The sequence below is a fragment of the Somniosus microcephalus genome, chromosome 3 (genome assembly GCF_052327205.1).
Source record: "Somniosus microcephalus isolate GS21.2 chromosome 3, FLI_Smic_1.0, whole genome shotgun sequence".
Classification (NCBI taxonomy): domain Eukaryota; kingdom Metazoa; phylum Chordata; class Chondrichthyes; order Squaliformes; family Somniosidae; genus Somniosus; species Somniosus microcephalus.
In genome coordinates, this window is record NC_140989.1 from 374,303,680 (window position 1) to 374,318,060 (window position 14,381).

The 14,381-nt window shown below is 50.5% G+C and overlaps 1 pseudogene across 1 annotated transcript in view; it reads left to right on the top strand.

Annotated features, from left to right (window-relative positions):
* The window catches only part of LOC147122448 (netrin-G1-like), a 109,403-nt pseudogene that overhangs the window by 74,398 nt on the left and 20,624 nt on the right, over positions 1-14,381 (top strand). The window contains exon 3 of the transcript XR_015077749.1: positions 5,383-6,026. The product of XR_015077749.1 is annotated as a netrin-G1-like (transcript). The remainder of the gene's footprint in view (positions 1-5,382; positions 6,027-14,381) is intronic.

A 14,381-nucleotide genomic window follows, 5' to 3' on the forward strand; every position in this document is an offset into this window, starting at 1 on the left:
GGACACGGGGCAGTGAGCACAGGGGGTGATGGGTGAACGGGACTGGGTGTGAGTTAGGACACGGGGCAGTGAGCACAGGGGGTGAGGGGTGAACGGGACTGGGTGTGAGTTAGGACACGGGGCAGTGAGCACAGGGGGTGAGGGGTGAACGGGATTTGCTGTGAGTTAGGACATGGGGCAGTGAGCACAGGGGGTGAGGGGTGAACGGGACTGGGTGTGAGTTAGGACACGGGGCAGTGAGCACAGGGGGTGATGGGTGAACGGGACTGGGTGTGAGTTAGGACACGGGGCAGTGAGCACAGGGGGTGATGGGTGAACGGGACTGGGTGTGAGTTAGGACACGGGGCAGTTAGCACAGGGGGTGATGGGTGAACGGGACTTGGTGTGAGTTAGGACACGGGGCAGTGAGCACAGGGGGTGATGGGTGAACGGGACTGGGTGTGAGTTAGGACACGGGGCAGTGAGCACAGGGGGTGATGGGTGAACGGGACTCGGTGTGAGTTAGGACACGGGGCAGTGAGCACAGTGGGTGATGGGTGAACGGGACTGGGTGCGAGTTAGGACACGGGGCAGTGAGCACAGGGGGTGATGGGTGAACGGGACTGGGTGCGAGTTAGGACACGGGGCAGTGAGCACAGGGGGTGAGGGGTGAACGGGACTGGGTGTGAGTTAGGACACGGGGCAGTGAGCACAGGGGGTGATGGGTGAACGGGACTGGGTGTGAGTTAGGACACGGGGCGGTGAGCACAGGGGGTGATGGGTGAACGGGACTGGGTGTGAGTTAGGACACGGGGCAGTGAGCACAGGGGGTGATGGGTGAACGGGACTCGGTGTGAGTTAGGACACGGGGCAGTGAGCACAGGGGGTGATGGGTGAACGGGACTGGGTGTGAGTTAGGACACGGGGCAGTGAGCACAGGGGGTGATGGGTGAACGGGACTCGGTGTGAGTTAGGACACGGGGCAGTGAGCAAAGGGGTGAGGGGTGAACGGGACTGGGTGTGAGTTAGGACACGGGGCAGTGAGCACAGGGGGTGATGGGTGAACGGGACTTGGTGTGAGTTAGGACACGGGGCAGTGAGCACAGGGGGTGATGGGTGAACGGGACTTGGTGTGAGTTAGGACACGGGGCAGTGATCACAGGGGGTGAGGGGTGAACGGGACTTGGTGTGAGTTAGGACACGGGGCAGTGAGCACAGGGGGTGAGGGGTGAACGGGACTTGATGTGAGTTAGGACACGGGGCAGTGAGCACAGGGGGTGAGGGGTGAACGGGACTTGGTGTGAGTTAGGACACGGGGCAGTGAGCACAGGGGGTGAGGGGTGAACGGGACTTGATGTGAGTTAGGACACGGGGCAGCAGAGTTTTGGATGAGTTGAGGTTTAGGGAGGGTGGAAGGTGAGAGGCCGGCCAGGAGAGGTTGGAATAGTCGAGTCTGGAGGGGACACAGACACGGATTGGGGCAGTGGAACAGTAAACCAGAAATCTTGTAGAGAAATGTGTGGCGGTTAGGGATTGAGAATCAGAGAGAGCTGGAGCGAATGGTGGAGTGAAACACTCTCTCCGTCTCTCACTTCACTCCCGCTGTGGGTTCACACTGAACTCCCAGCAGCGATTGTCCTGGAGATTCCTCACCATTTACACAGCGTCCTTTCATAGAACCGTCAGTTGTAGCGCTGGGGCACGGTGCTGTTAATGATGTACCGGGGACACGGCGATTCAGGAGCACTTAACATCTGTACCGTTCAATGATTCATTCATACTTTACACAGCTTTAGGATTCTGTTACTAATGGTCACTCCATTCGATCTACATAGAGAATTCAAAATAACCTATTCCAATATGTGGCTTTAGTCAATGCCTTTAGTCGATGCTGTGACAATTGTCGATTCATTAATCTCTATTATCTCTGTATATTGCCACAATCTCCATCTTTATCACCCATTAGTTTTATTGATTGCTGCAACAGCCACTTTCTGGAGATTCCGGTCTAACAGGCGAGCTGTCTGATCATTTGGGAAAGGATGTTGGGCTGATTCTGTGTTGCGATGTCAGGTCGAGTCGCAGTGTGTCCGACCCACAGGATGCACTGCAGCAACTCGCCAAGGCTTCTTTGGCAGCACCTCCCAAACCCACCACCTCCGACTGCTCCCTGAGGTGAAGCAGCATCAGGCCCCCAGGCTGGGCCAGCGCCTGACACAAGATTCATAACCATGGTTCAAGATCTGAGAGGTTCCAACTATCAGCAGAGGCTGAACAGCCTGGGGATCTTTTATGGTCCCAGGGATGGACTTCAGTTACGTGGAGAGACTGGAGAAGCTGGGGTTGTTCTCCTGAAAGCAGAGAAGGTTAAGAGGAGATTTAATAGAGGTGTTGAGAATCATGACGGGTTTTGATGGAGTATTTCTCCGATTCCCTTTTGAAAGTTCCTATTGAATCTGCTTCCACCGCCCTGTCAGGCAGCGCATTCCCGATCACAACATGTGGAGCTGCCGCTGTCTCTGTCGCTGCTTCACCGCGGAAGGTCAATGACCTGAAGTGACCCCGAGGGAGCCCTGTGACCTCCGACTGCTCCCTCACAAACCAGCCTGAGGTGAAGCATCATTAGGCCCCAGGCTGGGCGAGGGTCTGACACACAGAGCCCAGGGTTATGGCCTGAGCGCAAATAAGGGATTGTTTCAACAACAGACTATAAAAAGACAAGTTCCCCTCAATCATTCCGCCCACAAAACTCTCGTCCTTTCTCGTTCTGTCTTTAACTCAAACAGACAGCTGAAGTGAGACTCAATTTCCCAAGGAAACATTTTCAAAAGGGAATTGGGTAAGTATCTGAAAGAATATAATTTGCAGGGCTCCGGGGAAAGGGCGGGGGAGCGGGACTAACTGAGGTGATCTTGCAGAGAGCCGGCACGGGCTCGACGGGCCGAATGGCCTTCTTCTGTGCTGTAACCATTCTATGGTCTCTAGAGGTAAGAGGTCGGTGCTTCTTACACACTGAACATGAACTTTGGAAAATCAAAATAATCAAAAGATCCAAAATGTCGTCATGTCAGAAATCCTTTCAAATGTCAGCTCCCTTGTCTCTTTACAGTCCATTTCATTTAAAAATATTCACGAGGATGATTCCAGAACTGAGAGGTTGTAACTATTGGGAAAGGCTGAACAGGCTGGGGCTCGTTTCTGGAACCAGGGATGAGGGACTTCAGTTACGTGGAGAGACTGGAGAGGCTGAGATTGTTCTCCTTAGAGCAGAGAAGGTTAAGGGGAGATTTAATAGAGATGATCAAAATCATGAGCGAATGTTACTTGCCACTTATCAGCCCAAGTCTGAATGTCGTCCAGGTCTTGCTGCATGTGGGCACGGACTGCTTCATTATCTGAGGAGTTGTGAATGGCACTGAACACTGTGCAATCATCAATGTACATCCCCACTTCTGACCTACTGATGGAGGGAAGGTCATTGATGAAGCAGCTGAAGATGGTTGGACCTCGGACACTGTCCTGAGGAACTCCTGCAGCGATGTCCTGGGGTTGGACCTCGGACACTGCCCTGAGGAACTCCTGCAGCGATGTCCTGGGGTTGGACCTCGGACACTGCCCTGAGGAACTCCTGCAGCGATGTCCTGGGGTTGGACCTCGGACACTGCCCTGAGGAACTCCTGCAGCGATGTCCTGGGGTTGGACCTCGGACACTGCCCTGAGGAACTCCTGCAGCGATGTCCTGGGGTTGGACCTCGGACACGGCCCTGAGGAACTCTGCAGCGATGTCCTGGGGTTGGACCTCGGACACTGCCCTGAGGAACTCCTGCAGTGATGTCCTGGGGTTGGACCTCGGACACTGCCCTGAGGAACTCCTGCAGCGATGTCCTGGGGTTGAGATGAATGACCACCAACAACCACATTCTTTTGTGCTAGGTATGACTCCAGCCAGTGGAGAGTTTCCCCCCCGATTCCCATTGACTTCAATTATACTCGGGCTCCTTGATACCACACTGGGTCAAATACTGCCTTAGAGCAGAGAAGGTTAAGAGGACCCTTCATAGAGGTGTTCAAAGCCATGAACAGTGTTGAGTAAATAAGGAAAAATTGTTTCCAGGAACAGGAGGGTCGGTAACCAGAGGACTTGATTTAAAACTATTGGCAAATCACTCCCAGTGATAGGGAATCGCTCCCAGTGATGGAGAATCTGTCCCAGTGACAAGGAATCTCTCCCAGTAACAGGGAACCTCTCCCAGTGACAGGGAATCGCTCTCAGTGATGGGGAATCTCTCCCAGTGATGGGGAATCTCTCCCAGTGATGGGGAATCTCTCCCAGTGACAGGGAATCGCTACCAGTGACGGGGAATCGCTCCCAGTGACGGGGAATCGCTCCGAGTGACGAGGAATCTCTCCCAGTGACGGGGAATCGCTCCCAGTGACGGGGAATCGCTCCCAGTCACGGGGAATCGCTCCCAGTCACGGGGAATCTTTCCCAGTGACAGGGAATCACTCCTGGGGAAGATGAGGTGAGATTCTTGCAGTTGTTTCCAAATCCTGTGCAGTTTAATAATTCAGATCTCTAAATATTTCAGTGGCGTGAAGCTATTTTTAGTTAGGCAGCTAACATCATTCTTCAACATTACTACGATATAATTACCCAGCTGTCGAGCACACAGTGTAGTGCGATGGAGAACATACAGTTTTATTAAGAAATCCCTGAGTGTGTGGATATTCCTGGATTCTAAGATATTGTAGAGGGAACGTAACTCTGTATTTAACCCATGCTGTACCTGTCCTGGGAGTGTTTGATGGGACAGTAGAGGGAGCTTTACTCTGTATTTAACCCGTGCTGTACCTGTCCTGGAGTGTTTGATGGGACAGTGTAGAGGGAGCTTTACTCTGTATTTAACCCGTGCTGTACCTGCCCTGGGAGTGTTTGATGGGACAGTGTAGAGGGAGCTTTACTCTGTATCTAACCTGTGCTGTACCTGCCCTGGGAGCGTTTGATGGGACAGTGTAGAGGGAGCTTTACTCTGTATCTAACCAGTGCTGTACCTGCCCTGGGAGTGTTTGATGGGACAGTGTAGAGGGAGCTTTAATCTGTATCTAACCCGTGCTGTACCTGCCCTGGGAGTGTTTGATGGGCCAGTGTAGAGGGAGCTTTACTCTGTATCTAACCCGTGCTGTACCTGCCCTGGGAGTGTTTGATGGGACAGTGTAGAGGGAGCTTTACTCTGTATCTAACCCGTGCTGTACCTGCGCTGGGAGTGTTTGATGGGACAGTGTAGAGGGAGCTTTACTCTCTATCTAACCCGTGCTGTACCTGCCCTGGGATTGTTTGATGGGACAGTGTAGAGGGAGCTTTACTCTGTATCTAACCCGTGTTGTTCCCGTCTCCGTTTCCAGGAGAACCCGTACATGTGCAACAATGAGTGTGACGCTCACACGCCCGAGCTCGCACACCCGCCCGAGCTGATGCTGGATGACGAGGGGCGGATTCCCAACACCTTTTGGCAAAGTGTCTCCTGGAGGAGTTTCCCCGAGCCCCTCCTGATCAACATCACTCTGTCCTGGGGCAAGACCATCGAGCTGACCGAGGACATCGTCATCACCTTCGAGTCGGGCCGGCCGGAGCAGATGGTCCTGGAGAAATCTCTGGACCACGGCCGGACGTGGCAGCCTTACCAGTTCTACGCGGCCGACTGCCTCACCTCCTTCGGGATGGAGCCGAGAACGGCCCGGGATCTGAGCCCGGCCTCGGTGCTGGACATCATCTGCACGGAGGAGTACTCCAGGGGCTATGTGTGGAAGATGGACAAGATGGTTCGCTTAGAGATCCAGCAGCATTTCGTCCTGTTCGGGGGGCCCCGTCTCCGCGACATGGCCTCACTGTACGGCCAGCTGGACACCACCAAGGAGCTGAGGGACTTCTTCACCCTGACCGACCTGCGGGTCAGGCTGCTCCGGCCGGCCACTGGGGCCACCAGTGTTGACCAGCACAACCTCTCCAAATACTTCTACGCCATCTCCAACCTGGACATTCGCGGGCGGTGAGAGCTCCTCTCCCCTTCTGGCTAGAGTCACTGACCCCACATTTCACACCCAGGGGGCGCCTTGTCAGTCCAACATCTGGGGACACTCACAGGGCCAACATCTGGGGGACAGTCACAGGGCCAACATCTGGAGGGCACTCAATCAGGGCCAACATCTGGGGGGCACTATCAGGGCCAACATCTGGAGGACACTATCAGGGCCAACATCTGGGGGGCATTCTATCAGGGCCAAGATCTGGGGGACACACTATCGGGTCTAACATCTGGAGTGGCTCTCACTCTATCGGAGATTACCGGAGGGTGAGAGCTCCTCACCACTTCTGCTCCGAGTCGCTGATGTGGGCGCTCGGTAACTGTGGAGGTTTTCCAGCGATAGATCGGGATCCCTCCCCCGGCCCACTCGGCACCGTCAGCTGCCCCTGTGTCGGGTGTGAAAGCTTCCCTGAATGGCTCAGTGACAGTGTGCACAGACCAGCACTGTGACAGCTCCCCCTGCCCCTGGTGATGGGCTCGTTAGCGAGCTTTCAGAGTCCTGCTGGCTGGCTGGTGATGAGGCAGCGATTTCCTGCTCAGTGTTCAGCCAATCGAGCAGCACGGAGCGAGCAGAATCTGTCCCTTTACTCTCAACACTGCCGACCTCCAGTCTCATCAGGATTCAGAGAGTCAGAGAATCAGACAGCACAGGAGGAGGCCATTCGGCCCATCGTGCCTGTGCCGGCTCTTTGAAAGAGCTCTCCAATTAGTCCCACTCCCTGCTCTTTCCCCACAGCCCTGCTCATCTCTTCCTTTCAAGTATTTCTCCAATTCCCTTTTGAAAGTTCCTATTGAATCTGCTTCCACCGCCCTTTCAGGCAGCGCATTCCAGATCACAACAACTCGCTGTAAAAACATTCTCCTCATCTCCCCTCTGGTTCTTTTGCCAATTCCCTTCACTCTGTGTCCTCTGGTTACCGACCCTCCTGCCACTGGAAACAGTTTGTCCCTATTTAATCTATCGAAGCCCTTCCTGATTTGATGAATTATTCTGACTGAACGCTCCCTTCGTGTTCAATCTATATTCAGTCTGGGTCAGTGAGTTCCCATTCACCCATCACACAATCTCCGGGGCTCGGAGCCATTCCCTCATTATTCTACACTCAGCTTCTGGGAGACTCGTTCCAGCTTTTAGTCGCGGAGGATCTTCAGACACTAATTGGAGAACAGGAGCAGTAAAATGTTTACGCTGCTGTTAATGTGACTCCAAGGAACTCTCTGGGTTTCTGCTTAGTTTAGCAAACAGTGCCCAGAACTGCCAACTTGCTGACTGTGCAAGGTACAATCTGCGGATTGTGAAGCTTCACCTTCGCAGTGAGTTAAACAGCGGCTCGATGCTGTTAGCACAGAGTCACCGAGACCAGCGTTCTCACGCTTCATGGCACAGAGACCGTCACAGCACTTTGGGCCGTTCCAAACCGCATTTACTGAACAACAACAACCTGCATTTATATAGTGCCTTTAACGTAGTAAGACATCCCAAGGTGCTTCACAGGAGCGTAGATCAGAGCGAACTTTGACACCGAGACACAGAAGGAGATATTAGGACAGGTGACCAAAAGCTGGGTCAAAGAGGGAGGTTTTTAGCAGCGTCTCAAAGGGGGAGAGAGAGGTAGAGAGGTTTAGGGACGGAAACATCGCTGTTTGTGGGATCTTGCTGTGCACAAATTGGCTGCTGCGTTTCCAACATTACAACAGTGAGCACACTTCAGAAGTACTTCATTGGCTGTGAAGCGCTTTGGGACGTCCTGAGGTGGTGAAATGCTCTGTAGAAATGTAAGGTCATTCTTCCTTAGAATGAGGGGCCAGAGAAAGATTAAATGTGAGAGATTGAGGAGAGAGGGCAGGAGAAACGTCTTCACACAGAGAGTGGTGAGGCTGTGGGATTCACTCCCAGGGTCCGAGCTTGAGGAGTTTGTGATCGGGAGAGTGGAGGAGCCTGGGACAGAGTTCTCACTGTGTGGGGTGGGGTTAAAATCCACCCTTTCATCTTTTGGATTGTAGGATTGTCCAGGAGTAAAGTAGATCAGCGAATCTATCCCACTGATCCCAAATCTCAGCCTGTGCTTCCTCTTTATATCCTGAATCACTGATATCCGCTTCTGTCAGTTTTACTCTCCTGTTTCCTGGAGATTAGTGTGGGAAAGGAGAGTAATTTGTTGTGTAAACCACTCATTCTCTCACTGAATGTTGCTCATTCACCTGATCGGAACCTGTAGCTCACGGTGAAGTACGTCGGTATGAGGGGCGAGTTGGCTAAGGTCAATTGGGAAACTACATTAAAAGGCATGACGGTAGACAAGCAATGGCTAGTATTTACAGAATTAATACATAATTTACAACAAATATACATTCCTTTAATGCACAAAAACCCCACAGGAAAAGTGGTCCAACCGTGGCTAACAAGAGAAGTTAAAGTCAGGATTAGATCAAAGGAAGAGGCTTTTAATGTTGCCAAAAAGAGCAGTAAGTGTGAGGATTGGGAGGATTTTAGAATTCAGCAAAGGAGGACCAAGAAATTGATAAAGAAAATGAAAATAGAATATGAGATTAAACTAGTGAGAGACATAAAAACAGACTGTAAAAGCTACAGGTATCTAAAAAGAAAAAGATTAGTGAAAGTAAATGTGGGTCCCTTACAGGCTGAGACAGGAGAAATTATAATGGGGAATAAGGAAATGGAAGAGAAATTAAACAAATACTTTGGGGTCGATTTTCCTGGAGCCGTCAGGCAGGGTTTCAGGCATGTGGGGGGGGAAATCCTGAATTCGGGGGTCCCGACACCATCCTGCCCAAAACTCCGCTCCACGCAAGTTTCAGAGGCGGCGGGTACCCGCCCCGCAGTGGGACCCGTCGACCCCAGGCGGGAAGGGATTAGTGCCAATTAACTGCCTGTTAACAGGTAGTTAATGTTAAGTATGTGTATTGTATTGAACAATTAACACAAAGACTTAAACGTATAACTCAAACAGGCCTTTACTGGTTGGAGGTAGGGACTGCACATAGGTCTTTACTTCATGCCCACAGGCGGGAACTGAGGGGAATCAGTACCCACAGTACTATTTATACCCCTATGGCCAGGAGTGGTACTGCGTATCACTACGCCCAACAAGTAGTGCAGTCCTGTCCATAGGTTCAAAGTAGCACACATATTACATACACAACATTCCTCCCTTCCTAGCTTTAGTCATCTCCCCATTTAACATAACGTAATAACATATATACATATATAACTTCAGGTTTACATAACAGAATAACATAGATACATAGATAACTTCATGTCAAAAACAGATCACAGATTCAGTCTCTGCGGAAAACAGTTCACAGATTCAATCTCTGTGGTGTAGTCGGTTCACGTTGCTAGAGTGACTCATTCAATAGTCCTTCCATGGATTTAACAGTTTGAACTTCCGAACTGAATTGGCTCCGTTCGGAGGGACCACGTGTGTGATCTGGTAGAGGTGATAATGGTTCAGATGGGTCATCTTCTGTTTTTACTTTTCCTTTTCTGCTTCTTGGAGACTCTCTGGGCTCCATTGTCAGCTGCCACAGCTGCCAGCTGCATGCGCAGTTCCTCCTTCTCTTCCTCCTGTTTCCGTCGTAGAGCCAGCTTCTCCCGATGTTCCGTAGACTTTTGGTGCTCCTCCATAATTTCTGCACTTTGGGAGTCGAAGTTACAAGCTGGGCAGGACAGGACATCGTAATATTCGGTGTCGTCCTGAGCTAGACCAGTGAGAGGGTCGTCTATTTCCTCCATACCTAGCTGGACGTTAGCCAGCTCTTGTTCCAAATCCAGACATCTTTCCTGAAGAGACTTCTTCATGTGTACCTCTGCATCCAGCTTTTTCTGGGCTTTCAGCAAGTCGTTTACTAGTGACCTCATTTGTGATTTTAATACTTCAACTTCCTTTGGAGATTGATTGATCGGACTATGCAATCCCTCTACCGGAGCAGCTGTTTCAGCGGTCTGTTGTTCTACGTTGACGTGAGTCAGCGTACTTTTGGCATCCAAGGGCTGCTCTGTTGCAGTCATCTCAGTCTGTGTTGCCACCTCAGCTCTTCCAATAACCTTTGAGAGCTCCGAACCCCTTTCGTTTGAATATTGAAGTTCATGTTCAAGTTTTTCCCATTTCAGAGTCCTGTCCTTCAGCATATGCAGGAGTTGGCTGACCGTTAACTCCTCTGACATCAGACGTTTTGTGTGCTCCTGCTCCATTTTCTCCATCAGCTGCTTCTGTTGTCTTTCCAGATTCTCCAACTCTATATCAAAGAACTCTTTCGTTGCATTCAACTCTTGCTCAAAACGGCGAAGCATTTGTTCTAATTGCTGTTGTAGTTTGAAATGGAGTTGAGTTCGAGCCCGGTGTCCCTCAGAAATGGGCACATCAGTAGACTTGCCAGACTCGGAATCCACAGTTAAACTATGTTGTTGTTGCTCAGTGGAATTCTGTGCTGAAACTTTGTCTTTTGCACCTGAGTTGGGCTTACCATCATCCGTTCCAGAGTCTGGGCCGACTATCTTCACCGAGTTCTCACTCGTTATTGTTTGTAGGAAATGCCAGTCCATATTCATTTTCCTAATCCACTCCCGTCCTAGTAGTGGAGGACCTCCTTCAGATATCACATATAAGTCCATTATTTGACTGTCTTCGCCCTTGTGGGCCACTGCAACCTCTATTTTCCCGATGGGGTACACTCTTTGCCCCGTGTATGTTTTCAATATAATCCCCGTATCCTGTAGGGGAATATGTTGGAATAACTTTCCGTAATCTTTCTTATTTATGACCGTCAATGCCGATCCAGTGTCCAATTCCAGTTTTACTTGGACTCCTTCTATCTGAAGAGTGACCCAAATTGTCTGGAGGTCTGCACCCTTACCAGCGTTGAGTACTCTTAAGCTAGCCAGTTCATTACAGCTTAAGCTAGCCAGTTCATTACTGCTAGCGTCTGAATCGGACTCCTGTTCGGTCACCTTGTGTACCTTTGCGTATTTTCCTTGCGGTGACTTCTTGTTGCTGGTCTTCTTCCCTGACCTGCATACTCTAGCTATATGTCCAAGCCTACCACAAGTTCTACATTCTTGGTTTTTAAACCAACACTGGTTCTGATCATGCGTTGTCTTTCCACAACGATAACATTTGCCAGAACTCACACCCAATTTGTGTGCACTGAGCTCCGGTGACCGTAGCTGCATTACTGCCGTGCCTCTCGCTGCGGCTTCGTGTGCTGCTGCCATAGTGACCGCCTTCTCAAGCGTCAGCTCATTCTCCTCGAGCAGTCGCTTTTGTGTATCCTGTTTAAATAAACCACACACAAATTTGTCTCGTAGTGCATCTGTCAATCCCGTTCCAAACTGGCAATATTTCGCTAATTTACGCAATTCCAGCAAATATTCAGCATTGCTTTCATGCTGTAGCTGCCTTCTGTCGTAAAATTTAAATCGTTCCGCTAGCATCAGCGGCGTGGGGTTTAGATGATCTTTCAGGACAGTAACAATCTCATCGAACGTCTTATCCGCCGGTTCATCTGGTGATAACAGGTGTTTCAATTGCCCGTACGTCTTCGCACCCATTAAATTTAATAATTTTAGAGCTTTATCTTGGTCACGAATTTTATTGGCCTTACAATAATTTTTTACTCTTTCAACATATATGGCCCAATCTTCGAGGTCACTATCAAAGGTGCTAATATTCCCGTGTTTAGGCATTGTAGATTTGCAATTTCTCAGATTTTATTTTCTTTACTTGTTATCAAAGATGGCGGCTTCCCGCTCTTGCCGTCGTCCTCCGCCCACAAAATGGCGGTTTTCCCGCGCTTGGCGGTCTTCACCCGTCCCCCGACGCCGTCTCCCTTCAGCCCTCGAGTGCGGCCCTTATCTTCGCCGCGATCGATAGCCCGCGCTGTGCACCGCGACTCTCGCACCTTGAGCTTCTGCAGCCGCCGCGCCTTTCAGTCCGAGTGCGGCTCTTATCTTTGGTCCCGATCGCTGGCCCGGCTGCGCCCCTCACTTCAAAGCGGCCCGGCCCTTATCTGCCGATCGCTATCGCCCTACCTCTCTCTCTTCCCCAGTCCTGTCTTTACTCCGGTTCACAAGCTGATGGAGGCTTCAGGGTCCTAATGCCTGTCTCTTCCAGTCGCTGGAAGCTGTCAGGATTTCTGCTGCCCTTCAGTTTTGAGTGGGGTGTTGAGGATTGAAACCTCTCTTCAACGTCCTGTCTTTGGACGAAGCCGCCTGGAATAACTGCCGCAGGGTAAGAGCCTGACTCGTCGCCAGTGTTAAGTATGTGTATTGTATTGAACAATTAACACAAAGACTTAAACGTATAACTCAAACAGGTCTTTACTGGTTGGAGGTAGGGACTATACATAGGTCTTTACTTCATGCCCACAGGCGGGAACTGAGGGGGATCAGTACCCACAGTACTATTTATACCCCTATGGCCAGGAGTGGTACTGCGTATCACTACGCCCAACAAGTAGTGCAGTCCTGTCCATAGGTTCAAAGTAGCACACATATTACATACACAACAGTTAACAGGCAGTTTTTAGCCTAATCCCTATTTTGAGGGGTGTCGTGTGGGATTCCCGATGGCTCCAAACCATGCCAGGTTAGAGCAGGCGGGCCGTCGGGTTGAAGGAGTTGGAGGGGTCGCGATGTTGGTGTTCAGGTGAATGATGGGTGCATGAGTGCAAAGGTAAGTGTGTTTGGTGTGTCTAAAGTATGTAAAGAACTTTTACTTACCTGTACTTACCTTAACAGCCTTTCTTCCTGTAGGCATCGGGAGTCCATCACTCAGCCAGCACTTAAAGCTGAATGGCTGCGATCTGTGAAAAGTGACAGCCTTCAGCTTTGAGTGCTGCTGAGAGTTCTAACTGAGTCTGTGCAGAAGGACTCATGTTATAACTCAGACTGTCAGTGTTTGGCAGCTTCAAACAGCTGTGAAACACTGATATTTCAGCTGTCAAGTCTGTGACGTCACCTGTTGCCGGGTGGCCCTTAATTGGCTGGGCGGGCTCAACAAGGTCAATTAAGGGAAATTCGCACGGATTGGCCGGACGTCGATGTAGGCGGGTCTAAAACCTGAAAGTTGTAGTCCCGCCTTCTTCCCGACAGCTTCGGGAAAATCTACCCCTTTGTGTCTGTCTTCACAGAAGGAGACACAAAAAACTTTCTGGAAATAGTGGGGAACCAAGGGTCGAGCGAGAATGAGGAACTGAAAGAAATTGGTACTCGGAAAAAAATAGTGCTGGAGAAATTAATGGGACTAAAAGCCGATAAAGGCTATAAAAGTCCCAGAGCCCAGGTAAGGCGTACCAGTCTCCAGTCTGGGAACTTGGAGGTAAGGAGAGAGGTAAAAGGTAATCCAAGTGTGACGTCACCAGAAAGCGGGTAAGTGATTGGTTGGTAAGTATTCCTCCCTTTTTAAGCTTAAATCTCTTTGGTTTATAGTTTCTAAGGTGTGATATTCACCATCTAGAATCGGGGCAGAGGGTATTTAAGAATAATATTAATAAATTTAATTAATTACGTAGAATGGGAGATCAGGTGATGTGTTGCTGCTGCAATATGTGGGAGCTGGTGGACACCATTGATGCTCACGGTGATCACATCTGCAGCAAGTGTTGGCTGCTCGAGGAACTCCGGCTCTGTGTTGAAGAGCTGGAGTCCGAGCTTCAAACACTGAGACACATCAGGGAGGGGGAGAGTTACCTGGACTCTGTGTATCACGAGGTATTCACACCAATTAGATTAATTAATTCAGATGTAGTCCGTGGCCAGGGTCAGGATGGTGTGACTAGAAGTGAGGCAGGTACGGGGATCCAGGAGGTAGTGTAGGAGGAGCCGCAGCCCTTGCACTTGTCCAACAGGTTCGAGGCTCTTACTCCCTGTGAGGATGGGAACAGGGACTGCGGGGAGGATGAGCAACCTGACCACAGCACCGTGGAGCAGGGGGCCATTCAAGTGGGGGGAGTTAAAAGAAATGTTGTAGTGGTAGGGGATAGTATCATTAGGGGGATAGATAGAGTTCTTTGCAGCCGAGAGCGAGAGTCCTGAAGGCTGTGTTGCCTGCCCGGTGCCAGGGTTAAGGACATCTCCTCTGGACTGGAGAGAAACTTGGAGTGGGAGGGGGAGGATCCAGTTGTCGTGGTCCATGTTGGTACCAGTGACATAGATAGGACAAGGAAGGAGGTTCTGCTGAGGGAGTTTGAGCAGCTAGGGGCCAAATTAAAAAGCAGAACCACAAGGGTAATAATTACCTGAGCCACGAGCGAATTTGGCTAGGACAAATAAAATTAGAGAGTTAAATGCGTGGCTCA